The 24,636-nt window shown below is 35.1% G+C and overlaps 1 protein-coding gene across 4 annotated transcripts in view; it reads left to right on the forward strand.

The window, feature by feature from the left end:
• LOC118732995 (glycine-rich cell wall structural protein 1) overlaps positions 1-24,636 on the forward strand; it is a 172,159-nt gene that overhangs the window by 27,421 nt on the left and 120,102 nt on the right. For 3 of the 4 annotated variants that reach the window (XM_036462140.1, XM_036462141.1, XM_036462143.1), the window contains one exon: positions 15,156-15,206. The exons of the other annotated variant lie outside the window; for it this stretch is intronic. The gene's annotated coding sequence lies outside the window, so the exon portion shown is untranslated. The remainder of the gene's footprint in view (positions 1-15,155; positions 15,207-24,636) is intronic. 4 annotated transcript variants of the gene reach the window in all.

The raw sequence follows: 24,636 nt of genomic DNA on the forward strand, positions 1-24,636 counted from the left end.
GTAAAAGGGGTGTAAAGGAAACATGATTGCCTATTTATATAATTGATCTGAGAAATCATAAGCCAATCATAGTGCTTTGTAAAAACAATTTTTTTTTACCTTTGAACAAAATTAATACTGTCTTAATGCCTAGCCAGACAATTTATCCAAAATTACGAGAATTGTGGCAAAGTATATTATACCGTTCAAGAATATTGGGGTGGTCCTTAATTTCCTTTATTTTTTTTCTACATACAAAATATAGACAATCATATACAAAAATTTCTAAATTAAAAAAAAATATTCAGTGGGTACTACCGGGGTTTCAAAAAATTTATTTGGTATTTTTTTTAATCGCTAAAAATCGACAAAAATTTTACTTTTACCAGCTATAACTCAGCGAATTTATGAATTTATATGAATACGTTTCAATAATATGTCAACATTTTTACAAACCTTTGTAGCGACCCCTAAATATTTTTTTTTAATTTTTAAATTTTCGTGAATATATTTTATTTGTACGTAGAGCATATAAAATTTAGATGTTGATATTTTTAAGGGCCACCGTAATGAACATAAAATGTCATCATAACTTTGGTTCGATGTTTGTAGATTCGAGAAGAAGAAGAGATAGGCCCACCAAAAAAAGTTTTCAAAAACGATCACAACGACGCAACGACGCGCTAAATCGCTTTAGCAATGCCCGTCGGTTTGTCAGTCTGCCTGTTTGAACACAATCTAGTCACCCAGTTTTCGAGAAATGCTTAAATCGAATCTTTGTATATATAAAATGTGTGTGAACACATTATATGATAAGTACGTACAATGTGGAGATAGAAAACAATAAATATCTTGTCATTAATAAACATTAAGCAAAATAATTACAAAATAATCTATTGTATTTCCTATGAATTAGTTGAAGGAATTTAATAAAAATAATATGTGTATGTATAAGTACGTAATCTGATTCCAATGAAAAACACCGGTGATTCAGCGGAAAATAAACAAAGTTGAAAAATAAGCAAGTAAATATTTGTACGCTTTATAAATATTTATGGAGCGAATTTTTAGCGATTTTTAATGAGTTTTCGTGAGCATACCCTAGCCAGTGTGCGTGTGTGTATTTTTTTATTTGTTTTAGACGCGAAATTCATTATACACTAAAAATCAGCGAATCAGCTACACAGGCATGCAATTTTTAGCAATTATCTGTTTTCAATTTCGCCACTAACTAGATCAGCATTAGATTTAGAAATTAATATGATTAAGAACCCAGACACGTGTTGGCATTCCAAGTTCATGCGCGAATACTGGCCATTGACCTTGACGCAATATTCGACAATTAAGTTATTAACGAAAAGAAAGAAGCACGCAAAAAATATACTTGTACATACATAGGTATACATATGTAATATTTTAAATTAACTGAGCTTTAATTTGAGCCATCGCAGACTTTATTTGAATCAAGATTGAAATGGGAGCGGAGGGGACTCCCGTTGATAGAGAATGCAAATGTGCCTACGTATCAATAATGATAGAAAGAAAGATTGCGCCCTGAACGATCCGCTATCTTTTTTGGTTTGAGTTTCATAGCTAGCTGCTGTGATGTGACGTCAAAAGCAAAGCGAAAGCGATTTACCACAAAGAGCAAAAAATTAACATTTAAATGAAAAAAATAGATTTTTACAAATTTGGTGCTCAATAGAGATGGCGAAAAAATAAAATAATCGATTATTTAATCATATGATTAATCACAATAAAAAAATAATTGCAGTCAATCGCTATTTTTGTGAAATAATCGATTAATCGAATATTTAACGGTTTTTCTTTGCAGTGAGTATTCACAAAAAAAAAAAAGTTGAAAATACGTTGAAATTGTGCTGAGATAGGGTGTTTTTGAATCGGCGACAGAGATAGGTCGATCTCTCACTCAGCCATCGTTGTATCCCTGGTACACTTATTTAATTTTTTATTCTAATATTTCTCATAATAAACTAATAAGTATTGATTATTTTACAATTTTACATGAATGGTCGCAATTTTGTTTATCATTTGTATGGGATTTTGACAGTTATTCTTTGTGTGCTATTCGTACTGTTTCGTTTGACGTTAAAGCAAGGCTGAGGGCGTAATCTTTACTTCATCATTCGTGCCTACGTATGTATGTACTTGTATATATGTACTTATATATATTTATATATTTAATGAAAGTTGTTTTTGCGAAATTTCAAATACGGAAATGTTATTCATCTCGAAATAGCTTTTAAGCTTGACGACAATGTGTTAACATAGTATAAGCTTTTCGGATTTTATTATCTCGACTCTCCTCATCTCATATAATATGTTTTACTATTTTGTTATCGTCGCTAAATCCGATTTATGTAAGTACAAATCTAATTACAATGCGCGTAATTCATTATTCGCTTAAAACAAAACAAGCCGCTCACTTTTCACAAATTGAGTACTAAAATCCGAAATTGGTAATTCATAATCCATACTTCATTGATAACCTCTCGATTGGGTCAAAACCGTTTGTGTATCAACCGAACGTTGTTTATAGCAAAAATTATCAGCTGCTGCGAATGCGAGCGTTTTTTTTTTGCTATTTAACAAGTACATACATATGTACATGTAACAATCACGAGCTTTCCGGAAACTGCTCTCAAAATCATGCCTTCTTTCATGTTGACTTCTCTGAAAAGAATCATCCTTAAATATTGTTAGTGAGATTGAAACAAAAAAAAGGAAAGGCTTTACAACCAAATCTGGCTTCTTTTTATATGTATTTTCGCATTTGGCTCTCAGCAAGGTGTAAGGCCAAGCTTCTTCTCCGGCTTTTGTGATACGTGGCCACACAAATGGAAGGGCCTGCAATTGACCTCATCTAAGAATGGTTGATAGCTTCTCGTTGGAAGCTTTTTCATTGCAGAAATACACTTGTAAATTAACCATTGCTTGCCGAGAGACGACTGCTACTCGAACTTGGGTCCTTCCTCGGAGCAGCACTTCCAACCAATCTCATACGGTGCCCGCCGAAATACCAATGCGCCTATGTTTTTTTCCTTAATGTTTTTTATTCCAACCATTTTGCCACATCTGTTGAGCCAAATAAAAAAGTGTATGAGTAAATATGTTTACAGAAAATTTACGGTACATACTCCTACACAAACACAGCAAATATTTCATGCTATCGCACAAAAAGACATTAAATATAAATTTATTTTCATTTTGCCGATAAAAAAAAGTATAAAAAAGCATTCGCTCATTTACAAGATTGGCAAACGATAAAGTTGGCCACAAGCAGAGCGCACATTTTCAGCCATTTCCGTGCGCATTTCCATTTCCAACTGAACATTTAACAGCAATGAATAAATATAGTTGAAAAGTGTCATTTTCACCAGACACCGACATTGACATTCCGTTTTTGCAACGTCGCGCCGCTACGCCACTACGCCGCCACACAGCCGCGCCCCATTTAGCGGCGAGACCTCATTAACCTTCCGAAAGCGGCAAACGGATGCTGTACACTCGTTGGTAAATGCTGGAAAATATGTAATGAGTATAACGGTGTATGCTGGTGGCAATTTTTTTTACCGATCGATATCAGCTGTTCAAACGAATTGAGCAGCGTACGACATTGGATGCCAAATTAAAATGTGAAACCAAGCAAAGGGAAGCTGGGTGAAGTGGATCGAATAAAGTCAGCTACTAGGCTGGGTGTGACTGGGTGAAGGTCTCACTTTGTACAATTGCTTGCCTAGGTAAAATTTTCGATGACGTTTGCTGAGAATTTAGTGCAACTTTTAATTTATTTGTAGGATATCAGAGGAGAATTGGAGCGGAAGTATTTACAGGGTTTGCCAATAGAGAATTGGGAATTTTGAAAATACAAGCCATATTAGTTAGTTTCAGTGTTAAGCTAAATAAACACTGATTGAGCAAAAAATAATAATATGGATGTAGCTCTGGGTTGTCATTGGAAAAAAGGTTAAAATTTATAAGGGATGGCTCACAATATTAGCTTGGAGTGAAGTTTCGCGCTCTTAGCCGAGTCAGCGAACAAATTGTAACAAAAGGGAATGCCAAAAAAGTGCAATCTCAACTCAAAGTTGAAATTGTAAAAAAAAAATAATAGTACCGATATTTTGACGTTGCATAAAATTCCCCCTCGTGGTAGAAAATTATTTTGTTATAATTAAAAAACAGAAGTCCTTTTACTAGGTATAAGGTAAGCTAGAAATGCGTTTTATTTTTCACGGCAAAGAATGTATCACTAGGACGATCGAAATGTGTTATCTAGTAATTTTTGCTCTTTATTTGCGTTATGATTTGGAGTTTTCGAGATTTTTTGAGATGTCCGCGGGTGTGGTTTTTTTTACCGTGTATCGTTTTTCGGAGATTTTTTGAAACCTTTTTTTTATTTTAACTAAAAAAAAATAATCGATATTTCTTTTTCAAAATAATAAAAGTCAAAAGATAACTAAATTTCTTTGATAATGAATTTTAACTACATATCGAAACCTGAGTGGAAGATCGACCTATCTCGGCAGAACACGTCCTATCTCAGAATTTGATTTAAGAACGTCCTATTTCAGAATTTTAATGAACTCACCTTATATCAGAATTTGGTTAAAGAACGCCCTATCTCAGAATTCGGCAGCTGGGATAGGGCATCTTTTAACATATTTGTGGGATAGGACCTTCTTCCATCAAATTCTGAGATAGGGCGTTATCGCTACAATTAATTCTAAAAACTCTGATTAAATACTTTGCAATTTTTATGTACTTATGTACACTTTTTGAAACTCGCGAAATTTTGCAGAAAGCTTGCTCCATTAATTTGTATGGTTTTTATTATAGAATGAGTTATGTATATTTTAAATAAAAGTTAACGAAAGAGATTTCAAATGCAAGACAATTTGAATATGGGGAAAAAACTAAACCACGAATAGTGAGCTCCGAATTTTTTTCTTCAAGTAATATTGCAACATTTTAAAATGAGCCATCTTTAATATTTAATTTACAACTTCATACAAATTTAATACTTTGAAGAATCCCCTTTTATACCATAAATATTATTTATTATTGATGTCGTCGCTTTGATCTGCACTAAGCCAATGCATAAAGCAACAGAATTTACATACATACTCGCTAACATGGGTGTACTACTTACCTAAACGGGGAGCGTGAATGAAAAGCGCACAAAATTTCGATGCGCATTAAAATTTCATTTTCACAGACACTTCGCTTTGTATTTGCATTTGAATTGAATTCAAAAAAAAAAATTCCCCTTCACCCTTATTTTCATTCTGCTCCCCAGCTTCAATCGAGTGACAGCTAGAACATTTTCCGTCATTTACGCTTCATCATATTAGTACGTATGTATGTACATGTGAAGGTACTTAAGTGAATATACCGGCGCTGAGTGTATAAATTTACATATAAATGTACATATGTATGTATGTGTATATATGCATATGGCTGTATTAAAGTGCATATATGAATGTACATTTTTAAATCTATTTCTCGACATGTAAGCGCTTCATTCCAGATCGGCATTTACATAAATATCATTTTCAAATCGAAAAATAAGCGCATAAAAAGAAAGCACAGTGTGTAATTTAGCGTCATCAGTAGGCACAAAAGATCCGCGACTGTGCGACCCGCTTATCACTCAATCATAATCGCTCTCATCACAAATTCGTTCAGCTCCATTCTTTTGTAATTCTGCGTCTGCCCTCAGCGTTCGTTGTGTGGAGGGGGGGAGCATCAGCCATCACCAGCGTGTGGCATGGTTCGTTGCAAATGGCACACACACACACTTTGTGATAGGAAGGCAGCAGCAGCGGTGGGTGGAAGGAAGTTCGTGCCAACAGCTTTTGTGATATCTGATTCGTTGCAAATGGCTGTCTGCTGTCTACTGCCGCTGTGTGTGTGCGTACTTTAATGCTACTTATGTCTTTTTTATGGAGATCAATGCTGTCGTCATTAGTGTAACAATAAAATTAATCCAACTAATCATTACTTCTGGCGGAAAATGAACAACGTACAGTAAATCATACTTACGAGTACAAATCATTTTGATGGAAGTCAAATTTATGGTGATTGTTGTTTGACTTCTGAGCCTCCAGAAATATGCTTCAGATTATGTGATTTTTGAGATAGCTCAAATTAATGAAGTAATTTATTTGAAACGATTGGCAGTAGCACTTGGCGAAGCATTTGGACTTCTAAGCCTTAAAAAGACTGATTCGTTGTTGTTGCTTAAATGAAAAAAATACTGGCTCATCAAGCCTAAAAATCGTAAATCATGCGGATTAGCTACTAATCTATTTAATAACAATAACACAGGGGCCTTAAGAATACTATAGTATTTTACATGGATTTTGATATTATTTGTACATTTAATAAGTAGGTGCCACACAATAAACAAAATTATTAAAATGCCTAGGAGTCACAAGTTTGACGCTAGTGACTAAACTAAAGTTGCACATACTATACGTACATAAGTATACCGCTGTTTCGAATATGTTAATACATACATACATATAAATAAAAAAAAATAAAAAATAAAAAAATAAGTTTGCATTAATACATACATGTACATAAGGGTGGTTCAAAAATGCATGTGGGAAAAGTAAATTCGGAATTTGTTCGCTTTCACCCCCTAGGGTTCTTCTATATCGAAAAAATATATCCTTGAGGTCGCTCAAAGTTTTCCATGTATTTTGTATGGGAAAAGAACAACTTACTCAGTTGTCTATTTAACTATTTTTTCATAGTACACTGAACCAAAAATCCATCTCTGGATCAAAGAAAAACGTTCCTTATTTTAAGGTCGAAAATTCTTCCGAATGAGTAAAAAATTCTCCCGAATGCGTAATTTGCTTTGAAATGTGTAAAAACGTATACGAAAATATGGAACCGTGGATGTAATCTATCATTTTGAAGAAATGTTGAGCATGAAAAGAGGATAAAACTTCTTTAGTGCTGTTTCGTTCCCATTTTTCTTCATTTGGATTGCTGTTTTTCTTCAATTAAGAGACGTTTTTTTTGGGGTGGGGTGTAACTATAATTTATAGCTCCGCCAAAAACCCCGAAAAAAGTATTAACAAATTGTTAAATAAACAATTGTGTATTACTTTTGAAAGTCTCCTGAAGAGAACCTGAGTATTCCGATCTAAAATATTGATTTTCAAGAATTCAATACCATTGCTATGAAAAGTTATTTTCTTCCATATAATATATATGGAAAACTTTTGAGCGCTTTCAGCGACCTTTAGATATTTTTTTTTATTTTACAATAAAAAAACAGGAGTATAATTTTTTCGATATAGAACAATCCTAGGGGGAGGGAATATTAAAATTCCGACTTTACTCTTTATGGACCACCCTAGTGTATAAATTCACACATGTACATGCACAAATACCAATATTCAGTTGGGACTCACAAGTCGGATAATGACGCTATTCGAACATCTACCGAAACTGGTTATTAAATTAAAGGCAGCGGTAAGTTAACGTCATTAGTTGGAGTTGATCACGCGTTTATTATTCGTATATAAGTACATTCATACATGCATACATATGTACATATATATGTATGTAGAAGTTTATTTATAAATACGGACGTGTTTGCATTTTGCAATTTCAAGGTCTACCGGTTGCACAGTAAATAGCCTCATTGGAGAAATGAAATTGTAAATTTTTTGTAAAATTGGCACAAAGCTACTATTCTTTTGTAGAAAAAACAATAATTAAAGTATGTACATACATTATAATAAGCGTAGCTGGGCAACTTTCTATTAAAAAAACAAAACAAAAAGTTTAAATTTATAAACATTTCCGAATAATATTTACAAAAGCGATAGCTTTGTTAACAGAGCGCGGAGCGCAAAGGCAACAGTTATTTTTTCTGCTAACTCTTATACGTACTCATACATATGTATGTAAATGATCGATGCAAGCAGAGATGATGAGTAAGCAGTCAGATTTATTGCTAAAATAAATTCTCAGCTATGAGGCTCTTACGCTGGCTCATCGTAAACACCGCTCTATGAACATTCCAGTTGCTTCTTCTTAAACTCACTTTGTTTTTAGACAGAGCATTCGGAGATAAGCGAATATGTACGCATGTCTGAACAAAGAGATGCTTTGATCTCGAGTGCTTATTCTCGTGAATTCGTTCAATTATTTTTGGTGATAAATGACGAATATACTTAGATACATACACTATATATATGTACATACTATAAGTATGTAGCACTAAGATTTCATGTTTAAATATTCGTTTCCCAAAATCTTTCTCATTTCTATTGAACGAGGGCTTTGTTGCAATATAAATTCATTCAATCGAATATTCGCATTCGCATTCGCATTCGCAACCGCGGAGCTTCCGCATTCATTTTAACATTCGCATTCGCAATAATCAATGCGGAGCTTTTGCGAATGCGAATGTTGTGCAAGTTTACCGAAAAAACGTATATATGGCAAACAAAATGACAAATTGAAGCCAATATTTTTGCCTGTGGTCGTGGGAGTATTTGTGTAACAAAACCGGTCAAATGTCATATTTGTCAACTTTGATAAAAATGTCTTTAAACATATCTATTCTTTCTTAAGCTGTATAACCGAGCTATTAATGGGCAGTCATACAAGTTTCAACTTCTACTTGACCTTTGACGTACGTCAAAGAGAACTTAGTCTTTTTAACAAATTTTTTTTTTTGTGCTTTAAATACCTGCATTGGTTTCTTTCTTTATTAAGATTTCCTTCCAGACACAAAAGAAGAAAGTGTGCACTGTAATTCTTAACCAAATTTTCGTGATATGCTTTTGATATTACATATATTCGTTTCAATAATTTCAAATGGGGCTCTTTGGGGTATCTACTTTTAGCAAAAATTTAAAAAACAGTAATTTTTTTTCCTTGTCGGGCAATATTTTTTCCATAGGGATATACATTGGATCCTTGGCTAAAAATGTCTGTGGTAAAACTGTCCATTCTTTGCTATTTAAAGTCAAAGAGTAAGCTCCTTCAATTGGGATTTCCAGCAGACATGATCAACGTCTGGCTACAAGGAGAATCGAGGCCGATAGGCTAAACGCCTTCCAGTAGCGTAGATGTATTGTTTAGTGCTATAGAAGAGTAGACTCCATTGTATATTATCCTTGATGTAGAACCTTTTCTATCTGTATCGCCACACTATGAAAAGCTGCCTCCGATTATTTGCCTTCCGAATAGATGTATTGCTTTCTTGGTTTAAGTGAGGTTTCGTAATAACTAAGTAAATGTATGAGATGAGTAGCAGCTAAATGTTTTAGTCACACACGAAGTACGGCTTTGAGGGCCAATAATAATTAAGATTCAAATTTCGGTAGGAACGGAACTATTGATATTTTTCAAATCTTCGGAACTTTAGTTAACTCTGAGTGGTACAAAAAGTTTGTAATTACACCAACCAAGAACCCCCTCCCACGATAAGATTAATACGCTGTGGAAAATAAACAGAAAATAAACGTTGAAAAACTGTCCAAAACTATACAAAGTTACTTTAAAAAAAAATCCTTTTTATTTCTTACCGCAGTTCAAAGTAAGCGAAAATAACGCAATCATAATATAAATGAAAAAAAAACCGACCTTTATTTTCAATACAATTTCTATCGTAATTTTCTACAGCGTATTGAGCTTAAGTTGGTGAAGTAAATCAGCTCGGCGAAAGTTTTTGACACTCAAAATACGACCACCAACAAATCTCCGACTTCACTTATCCCAAACTTACTGCTTATCCAACAATTGAATCGCGCTTCTTATATTCGCTAAATGAATGCAGGGGTTTGTCAAAAAAGTGTCAACAACAGCAGCCGCATGTGACAGTAGGTGCAGATGCCGGTGACTCATATTAAATGGAAAGTGAAAACGAAATCTATCAAAGCGCCCAAAGCGCCCAAAGCTGTTTGTTTAATGTTTTCGACACAATTTTACATACATTTTACTTTCCAAAATATTTTATTGAAATGTAGTGGAAGTGGATGTTTTTTTGCGCTCTCTTCTTACCGAGTTTTTGCCACCCACACTCACAAATAACTTTATTAAAAAAATGAAATATTTCAAGTGGAAGGCAAAAAACGGACAGGAATTCATTTAGCATTCAAATAATACACTTCCGATGGTAGGGAAATAAAAGCAATGCTTTTGTATTTAAAAAGTTGTGCTTTCAAAGTTTTGAAATTGAAACCGGTATGCAAATAAGTATCATCACCGACAAATGAATATTCAGAGTCAAATTGAAGCGATATTCAATATCTACTACAAAACCGATGATTGCCCGCTTTGCTTTGCATATTTGCCGGGTTCACCTTCCTGTTCCAATAACCCAGATCGCTGAGACAAAAAACAAGCGAAAACACAAACAAAGGCACACGCACACGCACACATGTGTTGCATGCAACTAACTAAATTCTCTTTATTCCTTTGCTGAGTTTCAACTATGCTGGGGGTGAGGGGGGAGGGGGCTGACTCGGTTCGTACTGCCTCCGTTAAGCCAGTCCGTTGCACATTGCCAATATCCGCGCTTGACTCTCATTCGTACAACGGAGCTTTCTTTGCCCCTTCTGCCTCCTGATTTCCATTGCATTGCAGTTGCCACCATCGATGACCGAGTGGCGATGGCACGTAGCATGTTGCACGTTGCCAACAATGTCGTCAGTAGCATGGGAGTTGGCCACAGTGCAGTGCAAAGTTGTGGTGTAACAACCGCATTGCAAGGCGAAACTTTCCACTGGAAATTATTCGCATACAAACAACAACAACAACAACAACAACTGCTGGCAACAACAAAACTCAAACAAAATTGTTATCTTCATCGCTGTTTGATTTGTTGTTTTTCATTGGCGCCTCTATTGTTTAATGCAACTGTTGTTGCATTAATTGTTGTTATTGTTTTGTTGTGTTTGTTTTTATTGTTGCTGTAGCATTTATTGTACAAAGTCAAATTGCATGGCAAATTGTTCGCATTCAAAATAATTAAAACTTTCACTGTGGTTAACGGTTGACTGAGCGATGTCAATGGCACAGTGTGTGCAAAAAGTGGGTGGCAGGTAAAAAATTTGTGATGTAATTCATTGAAGCACGGCGAGATGTTTTAGGCGTAAAATATTTAGTGGTTTCGTTGCGTGGAGTTTTTCGCGCTTGATCGCTGAGCTTCTAGTCGCTACTAACTTACATCCTGCGGCAAAAGTATGCGTTACCGAACCCGAAAGATACTAATAATACGAACAATAAATCGTTGCCGTTATGATAGCCAAAAATATTGCGATTTTGATGGAAATTTGATTACTTAAAGCCTGGTCGTGTAATATTTTAATTAATAACACACACAAAATTTACATATCTAATTTTTGGTCATTTTAAAACTGGACATAAACTTTTATGTATCAACTTTCAGCCGCGAATCAATGGACATAATTTTTGGACATGCAATATTAACACATTTTTGGGCATCTTAAACAATTTTTGGTAATCTAATAAATGGACATAAACATTTAATTTTTGGTAATTTCAAAATAGAACATAAACATTTAGACCTAAACTTTCGACCGTAAATAAATATTTAGTCACTGAAAAAATTTACACACTGTTTTTCTGACCAATTTTTTGTTTATTTAAAAACTGGACATAAACTTTTAACATAGATTTTCGCCAAATAAAAATGAGGATATAATTTTTTATTTAATGACTGAACATAATTTTTTGAACATTTGAAAACTGGACATAAATAAAATAAATACCGGGCATAAATTTTGGGAAAACCAGACATTAATCTTTGGCCATTTCAAAATTGGACATAAACTTAAAGACTTTGTATAATTGACTCACCATGAAAACATTTTTGGTTTTTAGAAAATGGACATAAATTTTCAGCCATAAAAAAATTGGGCATACATGTTTGGTTATTTAAAACTAAGTCTTAAATACATATTTACACGGAAGAAAAAAATAACTAATATACAAAAAAACGGAAAACTAACTAAAATCTATTTTATTTTGAAAATTAGACAAATAAAATTTAACAGTAAAATGTCATAAAAGGGAAAGTGCGTATAATTTTACTCCTTTCAGTGTGCAGTTGTTGTTGTTGTTAAGTTTTTACCAATTAATAGTCGGTATCTTTCTTTTGTTATCCATATTTTTAATCCTCTTCAAGACAAAGGATTGTCTCCACCTGTCACAGTCAATTTATGTGCTAAACTTTTAAATAATCCACACTGCATTTGAGTTTTTGCTTTGCATGTGATATTTAATTATATTAAACTTTTAAATAGCAAAAAATTTAAGACCATTTTTAAAAAACGAATACCCCCTTTTTAATTTCAAGCGTTGTATAAACGCATTAGTGCATACAATTTTCAATTTGCAAAATCTTCCTATGAAACGGCACCCCAGCTCCCTTCCACGTCTCTTTAAAATATATCGATTCACAATTCCAGCTCCACCATTCCAAGCCAGCAAATGGCCTTTGGTTTAACCTCGCCTCTTCCGTCGGGCCACTTTGGCATTTCATAGTTCGTCGTGTTGCTGACCACTTGTGCGCCCTTGGCAAAGGTGACATCACTTCTAAGTGAGACAGTTTGGGAAAGAGAAGAAGCGAGTGGAAATTGCGCGGCGATAAAAACAATAAATTCATTTCTGCCGTCATAGCTATTCATTTCTTTCATTTCGCACTCTCTGTCTCGCTAGCCTTTTTCTGCTTGAAAACAAAACCAAAAAAAAAAAAACAAAAAAAAAAACAAGCCATTAAAACTAGGATCAAGCAAACAGCAATAGCAACATAGACAGAAATATGGAAAAAGTGGCGACAAAAACTATTTTCTCCCAAGCGGACTGTAGAGCAAGTGCTAGAATAATGAGGACACCAGCACGAGTTGCGAAGCGCCACCAATTGACCATTGTTTTAGTCGCCTGCAAATTATTATTGTATTTGTATTTGTATTTGTTAAGCGCTGTTGGCTACCAACATTGAGCCGAGGTGAGGCTGGGTGAGGTGAGACGAGGTAAGGTGCGGTGAGGTGAGGCTGGGGCGGTGACGTGGCATGCCAACAACATGACTTGTGTGCTCGAGTGCGGCGAACGAGCAACAACCCCAGCGGATTACAAAGTGGAGTAGAACAGTGCAAACATCAACAACTCGGCTGTATTGTCGAGCAGAACGTTGCGGCAATTTAATAGAAACGAGAATGAGCGCTGCAGCAAAGGGGCTGGGCAGGAAGCTGGTTGACTTTGCCAACAAATATTATAGTAAAATTTATGAATTGGGTAGGATGATAGCGAATGGGTTTCGCCGCTGGGTGGCTAAGTTTTAACTGCTTTGTGGTGAAAGTGCCATTAGAGCGTCAACGCCATAAACTTTGTTGGGCAATATGAGGTTAGATTATAAGATTGTGACGCACCAACAGAAATTTGTTACAATAAATAGTGGAGCTGAAACACGTTCGCAGTGAAAGCGAGGGGTTAGAGGATAAATAATTTTGTAAAAATGGGTAAATGCGATTTGAGATGTTACAGAAAGACTGGTTCCATTTGCAGTCCAATGAACAGACAAAGAAGTATTTTCAAATAGCAGTGAAAATCCTTAACCACCACCAAGGGGCGGAAAAGCTAAGTGTTATCCGATTTTAATGAAATTGAGTCTGCCTAACTTACTTTTAACCAGAAAAAATTGAGCCTGAAATATTCGGCCTTATCCTAAGTTTCTCCTCAAAAAAATTACCCGAAAATTTTTCATCTGCCCATAGTAAAACCATGGAAACCAAAAGTGAAAAGTGAACCGGTTCGGGGAAAATTAAAGTCATGATAAGGCTGATTATCAAAATCAGCCTACTGCTCGCCCTAGAGCCATTTAAAAAACGTATAAAAACCGATAAATATCTAGTATATCTGCCTCCTAATATAGCGGCCGGGGAAAGTTCATAATTATACATAATTTTTTACACTTCTTCATTCCTAAACAAAAGTACTACATACATAATAAACTTCAAATAAACTTCAAGCAAACATATTTTAAGTGAATCGGTCATTGTTAGGCGTCCAGTCTGTGGAAGATTTACGGAAGAGAGACTATAGAGTATTTTGAAAACGATAACCATAGTATCCAGAAAATCATTGAAACGTGCATGAAAGCATATATGCAAATGTTCGCAACTCTGAAAAGACAAGCAAACTAGGCATTAAATATAGAGACAAATCCAACAACAACCGCCCATTCAACTAACTACCGTTGTTAAGCGGATTCAAATTTTTATGCAAAAGTACGATTCAAACCACACCGACTTCCAACGTCCATTGAATTCTACTAGTGCAATTTTTCACAGAAAAATCCTTAAAACGTACTACTTGGCATGCCAAGAATCATATCAGCTACGTAGTTGACTTCGAGACTTTTTAATCTAGCACTTTCTTCCAACACTGACACCACTCTAGGCCATCAGATCCAGCAGATCTGTTGCTTTTCAAGCTGCGCTTCTTCTATTCCAATTTAGTCATAGTCGTCCATCATCTTCGTCTGGTTCTCATGTTCACCTTCCCAATGGACAGTTAGATATTTTTAGGCCATCGGTTACTTGGCTGCCATTGTTGTTTTCACATGAATTCGCACTAGTCTTTAAACCCTCGCCAGGCATTTCGAGCTCGATCGATCCCACATAGCTCGAGTTCGCCTAATCGCAGCGTTATACTGTAGGCAGCATCTTTTTTCTCTGCTGGTTCCAATTTTAAGAACAAATTTAGAAATCCAGTCGCTTGCTCCTCAACAGACGTCCGCTTGTAGCTGCCTTGCCTGGTGAACAAAATCTGCAGACTTGAACTGCATCCTTAAACCTCACTCTCTTTTTGCCGTAATCAGTGACTCTGCACCAATAGCTTACTACGCTACCCAAAGCGCACCTTAAATTGGTTAAATTGTCATAAAGCTAACTATTACTTTAGTTTATTACTTTTTTTGTATTCGCCGAAAATTTCCAATCTTCTGTTCAACGGCTAGATATTTTACGTACTACTAATTAAAAGCTAAGGCCATTGCTTTCATTTTCGGCTCAGGTTCATGTTTCTGATTCATATTTATTACAAATTTTGTAGCTTGTACTGCATTGCATTAAATTGGTAATTTATTCTATTTTCAGCTGCATCGCTGCAAAACTTCCGAGGAATATTCACTCAGCAGACATTTGCCGGTAAGTGGTAGTACAAAAATTTAATTAAAATTCCTTCATAAGGGAAAGTGTTAAAAGTTTGCCAAAATCATTTCCAGAACATAAATCAATATACATATATACATAAATAAGTGCAAACTAAGTATGTAGAATGCACAAATGTAAGTATGTGTGTATCTATATAAATAATTTTACTCAAATAGCTCCTCTAAAGGGCAACGAATTGAATCGATATCATTGCATCCACAAATCTCTAAACAAAACGGATGTGTCAATATTTCATGTTCAGATGTTAATTGTTTTTGTTTGCTATAATTAAATTTTAGAAATAACAATTAAAAGTCTGTGAAAGAATAAAAAACTTGCCATCAAGATAGTCATATAAAGATACGCATATGTATGTACATAAATAAAACAGAGTAGTTGACTCAAAAAACACATCATAAAAATGTCTATGTCTGTGGTAAACGTACGCAATGAAATGCAAGTGCACTTAATCTTAATCACATTGCAACATTAAAGCAAAAATGATATTATACATATACAGGATGGTCAATATAATGGTTTATTTTGAAAAATTAAAAAAAAATAGATTACAAAAATCTTTTTCGGTATATTATTGATTTATTCAAAAGAGCAAACATTCCCACTCTTTATGGAACACAATTTCACTTATGTGGCTACCTCGGTTGGCTTCGCAATAGCGCATTCTCTCCAAGGCCATGGTGACGAATAGCTTACTCGATATTCAGCTTAATGGTCTGAATCGTTAATCAACTCCCGGTACTCCATGGCATATGACAAAAAAAAAACGTCTAGCGGTATCAAATCACCGAGACGGCTGATAACATGATAACCGCGCCATCTAGTTGAAACCAGAGATCGCCCAAGTTCAAGGCTTCAATTTCCGGCAATAAAAAATTTTTCATCGCGCCTCTGTACCGCTCTCCGTTGACCGAAATTGCTTTTCTCACTTTCTGGGGATGCCTTGGCTTCTCAACGATCGCGTGCGTCCTTTGCGATTCCATTAGAAAAGATGATTTTTCGAGAAAACTCGGTGAAAAAGACTTTCTGTCAAGATTTTCAGCTGTAGCTGTGCAAATAATGTATGTATGTTTAAAAACAACAACTATATGGGTCACCCTCTACACATATGTATATGGGCAATTAAAGTATTCTTTGCCCAGATATTGTCAGAAGCAACAGCTGCTTTAACATGAAATACTTTACTTAGTTTTATTGCTCTACCCATTGGCCATCGCTAACCGACGCCACCCATAGACTTGTGTCAATTTACATATTTATTACATCACCATGTTGCTCTTTTATGTGTGAGGTTACATACCTTTACACATTCACATGCCTCTTACAACTTCATATGCATGTATGTATGTATGTCCTTTAACCATTTTCTGCAAAAAGCAATTCATTTACAAGTTGAATAAATTAATTTACAACAATTTATTGCATATGCATAGGCGCATATACATATGTACACATTTTTACTGCCGGCGCAGAGCAAACAAACGCTTCCGCAACCAAGCTCTAGGTTCTAGAGCGGTGCAAATTGTGTAGAATCAACAGCGTGGATGGTTGCTCGCTTTGTGTTGCTCTCATACATATGTATGTATGTATGTGGCTGCTGGTGAATGCGTCGAAAGCATTCAGATTTGCCTGAAAAGGGAAGCTTTAGAAAGATATGCTTTTGAAAGATATGTCTTACGAATGCATATTAATAGCTATATAAGTAGATATATATAGAAGGGCATGTGTGCGTATTTATGTACAACTGCAAGTGAAAAGTGCTAAGGCAGCATTTAATAAGCTGCACTTGGAGGCATCCCCGGCTTATGTACACTTTTAGGCTCTGTATGAAGTTGCGAACATTGTGTTTATCTATGTAAATGCACAACTACGCTGGCGGTTACATTTAGAGAATTAGTTTAAACACATATGTACTTGTATACCAGAAGACTCAACTACCGTCGCTAATCTTATCTAAAGCTCTTAATGTTAATTATACTCAAGAGAAAGGGAGTGTGCATGCGGCTTCATGTTGCATAATTCTTTTAATGAATAGTTTCGTACAATCGCGTAAAATATGTATGTGAAAGCCGTGTATACTTAGTGATAATTATATGAGTAAGAGCAAAAGTCAGTGTGGCTAGGAGTCAAGGAGTAAAAGGCGCAGGGATTGTGCAAACAACGTAGAGCAAATATGTATGAGTGATATGCATTGTTCGCTGTTACAATGCGCAATTGGATGCACTTAAAGGTACATTTAGTTATGTATAGATACGTAAATTCATGCGTGTTTAACGTGACGGACAATTTAAATAGTTACTTTAAATTTTAATGTGGATATCAATATTTTTAACTAGCTACTACTGAGCGTAGTTAGAGTATTTACATCATCATATTTTATATTACACTTTGTTGCTGGAGCGCTTCCGTATATGAAGGAGTTATATATTAGAGCCTTAGTCGCTCTTTTGACTTGAAGTTCTTCATGAACTCCAGCCTCAGGTTAAGTGACAGTAAACAAATTAAACACACAGTCCTATAAGAAAATTGTATCTGAGTTAAGGCTAGCCAATTCTAATAGATTTTTAGTCGCTGAGCCCAAATTGCTCTATCCCAAAAAAACAAGCGAAAAATGCGATTATGACCTATTTTTGAGGTTACATAGCATCGCAACGTTTTTGTTTCTCCAAAACTGTGTAAAGCATATTTAAGAATATTTCTTGTCCTTTCACACGCTGTTAAGCACCTTCCACGCTGAGCTAGCAGGCTACTGGTTTTAAGGCAATACAAGGTAGGAAAGTTAAAGAGGAAAAAAGACGGCAACCCTTCTCAAACTCAACAGATGTGCCATAAATGTGCATACCCGGTGTCATCACAAGACACTTTGCCATTGCATATGCATATAAATAAATATGATAAAAATTTCAAAGAATAAGTGTTTAATGGTTCAGAATCGGATATAATAAATCGCTTCATTTAAGGCAAACGTAAAGGGTATTCCGCATCAACATTCATATTTCTGAACAAACATAAATTCTGCCTTCTGAAGCCCCATAGTTTTCCCTTGTAACGTCACTTTCTAACAACCGCAAACAAACAATAATAAAATTAGTAAAAACTATTTCATAAAAATGGTTTACCTCACAGCAATGAATAAATAAATGTGGCCACTACGCCGCAAAGTGGAAGGAGTGATAAAAAAAAATAGCCAAACATAAAATGCCAGTAACACAGAAAAGGCTGAGTCAACAGAGTGTGATTAAATTTTATGTGGTATAATTTTAGGCAAACAAGACATGAAAAAGGCACAGCAATGTTAGTAAATGGCTTGGGTCGGTATTTGTGTGGTTAGGTGGATATTTTGATGTGAGTGGGTGTGCGTGCGTGCACGCATGAGATTAAAGAGAGGCAAAGAAAATATTCAAACGTAAACATAATTTGAGATTTAATAAAAATAACTCATTTCCCAACATTTAAATATACACATACATAAGTGCATGTGTATCTGTACCACCTACATTAGGGTGGTCAAAAAGATGTGAAGTCGGAGTTTTAAAGCTCTCAACCTCTAGGATGGTTCTAGATCGAAAAAATATATCCCTATTTTTTTTTAATCAAAAACTATTTAGAGGTCGCTCAAAGTAATCAAAGCTTTCCATGTACGTATTTCATATGGGGAAAAGCAACTTCGTACATATGCTATAGAATTCTTTAAAATCTGTATTTTTCGATCGGATAACTCTGGCTCTCTTCAGGAGACTTCCAATAAAATACCCTCTAAATACTATTAGTTTAAAAAAAAAAAATAGGGGGATATTTTTTTCGGTTTAGAAAAATACAGGGGGTGAGAGCATAAAATTTCCGACTTTACTTTTTCACATGAAATTTTGGACCACCCTAACCTACATCTACATCTACTATACAGCTGCGCTTTCATCATGAAGATCATAGTTATTAATGAAATAACAAAAACTGAATTATTATTATTTTTTTTACAATTAATGGAGCTGGAATGGAAATTCTGTATGAAAATGGCGGTCCCTGCATGGGTATGCAAATGTTCTGCAGCGCCATTCAAAGTTCAAGCAATTTATACATGACAAATATGAATGCAAGCATGTATGCCTGTTCTACGTAAAATAACAAGTGAAGGACAATATCGAATTGCAATAAATAATGAAAGACAAATTAATTTTCACGAACTTGCAAAAAGTAATTTACTTGTGTTCATTGATCCGTGAAGCGCATAAAGTGCTTATCATAGTATGGGTATCTGATATAAAATGAAAATACGAGTTTGAATTGTGTGTGAAAAAAATACGAAGATGTGGTGGTGCAATTGGCAGTTGATCACAACTATCTGGCGGAAATAAGCAAGCGCACCTTTATACACGTACATATGTATGAGTGTATACTCATACCTTAACTCGTATGTATGTGCATACTATTTTAAATTGTGTATGAGTTACATGTTTTCCGGTATGCTTAAACACGATTTTATTTACAAACTTCACAAAGCAAGGAGGAAAATCATCACTGTTTCACATAAATATGTATGCATCGTTAAGTGTCCTATTAGTAAACGCTATGGTTCCGAAATGGTGCGCGGAATTTTGAGTCATAACACGGCTGGAATTTTTCACTTAAACGACTGTGGAGTTTTCATTAATATACCAATATTTCCTAAAACCAAATTAATCCCCAGATAACATCAAGTTCTTCTAAGAAGCTTTTGCCAAGCGTTGGATTCCTACATCTAGCAAAGGTCGTGGAATGGCAATGCAGGTGTTGATTTCTCCTCCTCCTCATTTAAGCAGTGTCTGCAGAAGTCATTCCATAATTTTTCTATATAGATATACGCCAAGCATTATCCGTCAAGAACAACTTCTGTAATTTGGGAACCCATATTTATTAAGCCGGGAACTTTTATCTGAGCCACTTAATGTCGATCAAAAGGGGTGGTGATTTCTTGCTGAATAAATTTGAAGAGTGTCAAAATATTCCCTGATGGTCTCGGAGGAAGTGGCTATTAAAAATGATTTTTGCTTGGATATCTGTAAGGGTAACTAACTTTTCTTATTAAGTGTACCGCCAGATAATTTCGCTGCTGCTGCTTCAACTAAAACATTGAGTGGAGCCCACCCTGAAAAATACTTGAGGGTAACGATTCAGTTCATTGATACTGTGATCCAGAGATTTTATTCACTTACAGTTCAGACCCCACATTAAACCAAAGAAAAGATCCTCTACATGTCAACTAGGCCGATTTGGGGTGGATCCACAAACCATAGTAAAATGATAATCATTTATGTATTTCAAATAGTTATGCCAGTCATCAAAATTTGCAAGACAACAATTTCCATTCCAAACATTCTATCCTAAACTATTACGGTATAAAAGAAAATGGAGGTATTGCAGTGCGCAGTACTTAAAAATTTATTTATTTATTTATTCAGAAACATTCCACTAGTTTTAAATCACTCATTTAAAGTCATTGTAGAACTAGTTATCACTTAACTGTAAAAATAGTCCTACATGAAACGGAACCAGAAATTTGTCTCGCATTGCCTCTGCACATACTCACATACACACGACACACACACATGCATACACTAAACCAATGACAATGGCAATGACAACACTAACAACAACAACAACGATACCACCAGCTCTTTAATCTGCAATGTATACACAATAAACAAAACGTCCATTGTGGGAATGAGTTGAAGCGTTAAAGGAAACATGCTTGTTTGTAGGAGGAAGCGACACACATACACGCACACACGCACACACGCACACACGCACCCACGCACTCTCCCACAGCCATTTGCACACACAAAACATGTGCAATTTTGTGAATGTGTGCTTTTAAATGTTTGGCTAGTGTATTGTGCTGGCGCTTTTACAAACAAGCGCTGGGAAATAATGCGTTAAGCGAGCGAAGGATGCGTATGAAACGCTCGTCGGAAATTTAATTTTAAAATATATGTTTGACTGATGTTCAACAAAGGAAGCAAGGCTTTTGTTAAAGAAATTGCTGAAAGCAATATCATGAAGCACTTTAAGAATTAAATTGAATCAGTGTTTGATTGAAATATTTCCATGATTACGCAGTCAACCATTGAAATAATCAAACGGTAAAAAAAGTTGACTCAAAGTCTCTTTGCAATGCAAATATTGCCTAAATAAAACAAATATAGCAAAGAGGCACTTAGCTTTGATCAAAAATTTATATATTTTCATTTTTTGTTCTAAATTTCGGGGGATTTTCAAATTGTTTTTTCATCTTCCAAGGTGAAATATTCTGCGGCAAATATTTATTCATTTATTTGAAAATTGCACTTTTAATCTAACAGGGAGTGTCAGTTACTACCAAAATATAACAACATAGGTAGTAAAAAAATACTACACTGCTTTTTCAAAAGTTCGACAAGAGAATAATTTAATAAAAAACTAGATAGATATTCGTAATTTTTTTTTTGTGTATTTGTTCGAGAATTTTCGAGATTTTTTAGTAATGTTTTTGATACCCTTTAGGGGTTTTTGCTGAAATCGGTCGGTGTTTTTTTGTGGTAAATTTGAGACTTGCAGTAAGTTTTTGTAATTTTAGAAGTTTTACGGAAATTTTCACTTCCAAAAGCAATTATGTCTTATAAGTGCCTTAAGAAATAAAAATGAAGGCTATTTGGGTTTTTTGTTTACTTAAATTTGTTGCTTCAAAAAAAGTGTATACTCGGACACAACACTTAAAACCCTCAATTTATCTTGAAACAGAAACGCACCACAGCATTTTTTCTTTGGAGAATTCTTTGCTTAAAATTACACTTTACTAATTTTCCTCCACTAAAAATGGCACAACTCCTTCCTCGTTGTTATTTCCTCACTATTGCTTTTAACATCAAGATTACGATATAAATTCATTACCTCTCATCACGTTGACAGCTGGTGACAATAACGCGCCGCCAATCTTAAATGTCCCAACAGCTACCAACCAACCGACCGGTAAGCTTTCCTTCCAGCCGCTGGTTATAAAATGCCACTTTACTTAAGTGCGCTTCAAAATGAAAACCCGTAAGGTCAATAACATCATTTCCTTTAGCACCAAACAGAAAGCAACAACGGCCGGAACTCACAGCAAAATCAAGCAATTGCGCCTTTTTAACAAGCTTAGCGAAGTGGCTCAATCACAAGCAGAAGCAGAAGCAGAAGCAGAAGCAACAGACAGCCGTACAGTAAGAATGGAGATGGGAAAATAGGAGGCAGACGTTGGCAATATAAACGACAAAGAAAAACCAAGAATGAACTATAACAAGAAAGTCAATAACGACGGTGACGATAGCGCGACGAGAACGCTGCTGGTAATACAGCAAGTAATTTGTAGAGTTTTTAAAGCATTGGATATTTTGCACGAGAGGTGGGCAAATGATGGCAAGGGGCAACCAAGAACAAGTAGACCAAAAAGCTTCATAAGGAAAATCAATGGCTTTTGAAATATTTGTTTGCTTTTATGCTGCTGCTGATTTTCCCCCCTAATTTGAGGCTGTATAATTTACATATTTAACAACTTTGTAAAGAGAAATTAATTTTTAAATGACGCAACTGGCCATTTATATTTAAAAAAAGGGGGTTGTTTCGGTGCCATTGTGTTGGTGTCTTTAGTCCTTTGGTCCTTAAGAATATTTGCTCGTTGAGATCTTCATAAATAGTGACAGAATGAGAGAAAAGGAAATCTAAATTAAACCAATAGCAATAACGTATGCGGAATGAAATGTGGACTATTTCTAAGTAGACTTTAAAAAGTCTTGGTAAACACAGCAGCTGAACTAAAACTACCAAAATCTACTGTGAAATCTTAACAAGCATTCCACTAAATATAATCTCGTTGTATATTATAATGCTGAAATAACTTCCCTGAAAGCGAACGAACTCTGAATTTTTTTGTAAATTTTGTATGCCGAAACCATCGTGCAGTTCCATAAGTAACGTAACTCTTCTTCTTACCGTTTTTTCTAGCAGGCTGTAGGTGAGTTTTTGGTTCAGTGTGTCAGTGTATTTAGAATAAACGAAACATGCGAAAAACATGAAAAACATTACTTGATCTCTCTACAATATCAGAGCGTTTAATGACAATAAAGTACAAAGTAAGCAAAAAAACATTAGAGACTATGCAAGAGCCAGGGATATAGTGAATTATGTGAAAACCACTTTACCCAAGATTTTTTAAACCTTGAAAAGGAAAGTGAGGAAAATATTTTTCATTGGGGACCCATAAAAGGACACCTAAATGTAATTCTGAATCCTTTAACGCCTAAATGGCCCAAAATAATATTTTTATAAAGTCCTCTGTACTATGCCTGAAAACTTAAACAGGCCAATCGTCATGGACATGAGTCTTTTCTATAAAAATTTTTCTTGGAAATTAATCCCTGGATAGGCTAGTAGAACGTACATATGTAATTTGCCAATATTACTATGCCTTACAGTTTCATTCGCAGAGAGGGCGATTGAGTTGTCCAGGGGCCAATCTCAAATTACCACCGTTAAATCAACCAACAGAACCATTACGCTCCTTGATAAAACACTTCAGGTATTTCGTATGAACTAAGTCTATATACATTGGATTTCTGTGAAGCAACGATATTCAACCAATTTGAAATTGTCACCAAATATACTATTATAGATTCAAGGACAGATTCCCCATCGATCGGCGTCATTATTGCCGCCAGGGAGTGAAGAGGATAAAGTTCTTCAAATTTATTTAATTGTGCGATTAACCGTGCTATGAAATGCCAGATCATTGAAAAATTTCAAGAACTTCACCACGGACCTAACGCTTTTGTTAGATTATATAATACGGCAACGGAAATATGCTTCCAGACGGGAAGAAAACCATAATCTAAGCAGTTCTAATGTGCCACTGGAAATCGCGAACGTGAATTGTTGATGAAAATGTTTTAAAAATTTTTCTATACAAAAAATTTATTTTGGACGAAGTTCGCCGGGTCTACTTGTGTGCTAACATCGACGACTCAACCTTTATTTCTTATAAAATTTAGCTCGATATAAATACACATCGCTCATTTATTGGAAAACATCAACTCATGCATACTTAACTCCAACATTCTATTGATCAACGGGCGATATATTTTCAGCATTTGGCACACGAATATTCTTGTTTTCTTTATTTTTTTTTTGTACCTCTAATCACAGCCTAGAACTTAACCCAAACTCAAGCATCTATGGCGTATGAGTAACCAATTCGCAAGGAACAATTGCTCGAGTTTGTGTTTACTGTGCGCTGATTTTTGAAAAATTAATTCTCAAAAATGTATGTGGCAATAAATCTCCAAAGCTTTTATAGCACCCACACAATGAAGTAACATAAATTGGCACAACTAATCGCCAGCTTGCGGAAAAGAATTGGCTC

The sequence above is a fragment of the Rhagoletis pomonella genome, unplaced genomic scaffold (assembly GCF_013731165.1).
Source record: "Rhagoletis pomonella isolate Grant_MI unplaced genomic scaffold, Rhpom_1.0 Rhpom_scaffold_00002, whole genome shotgun sequence".
NCBI classification, from domain to species: Eukaryota; Metazoa; Arthropoda; class Insecta; order Diptera; family Tephritidae; genus Rhagoletis; species Rhagoletis pomonella.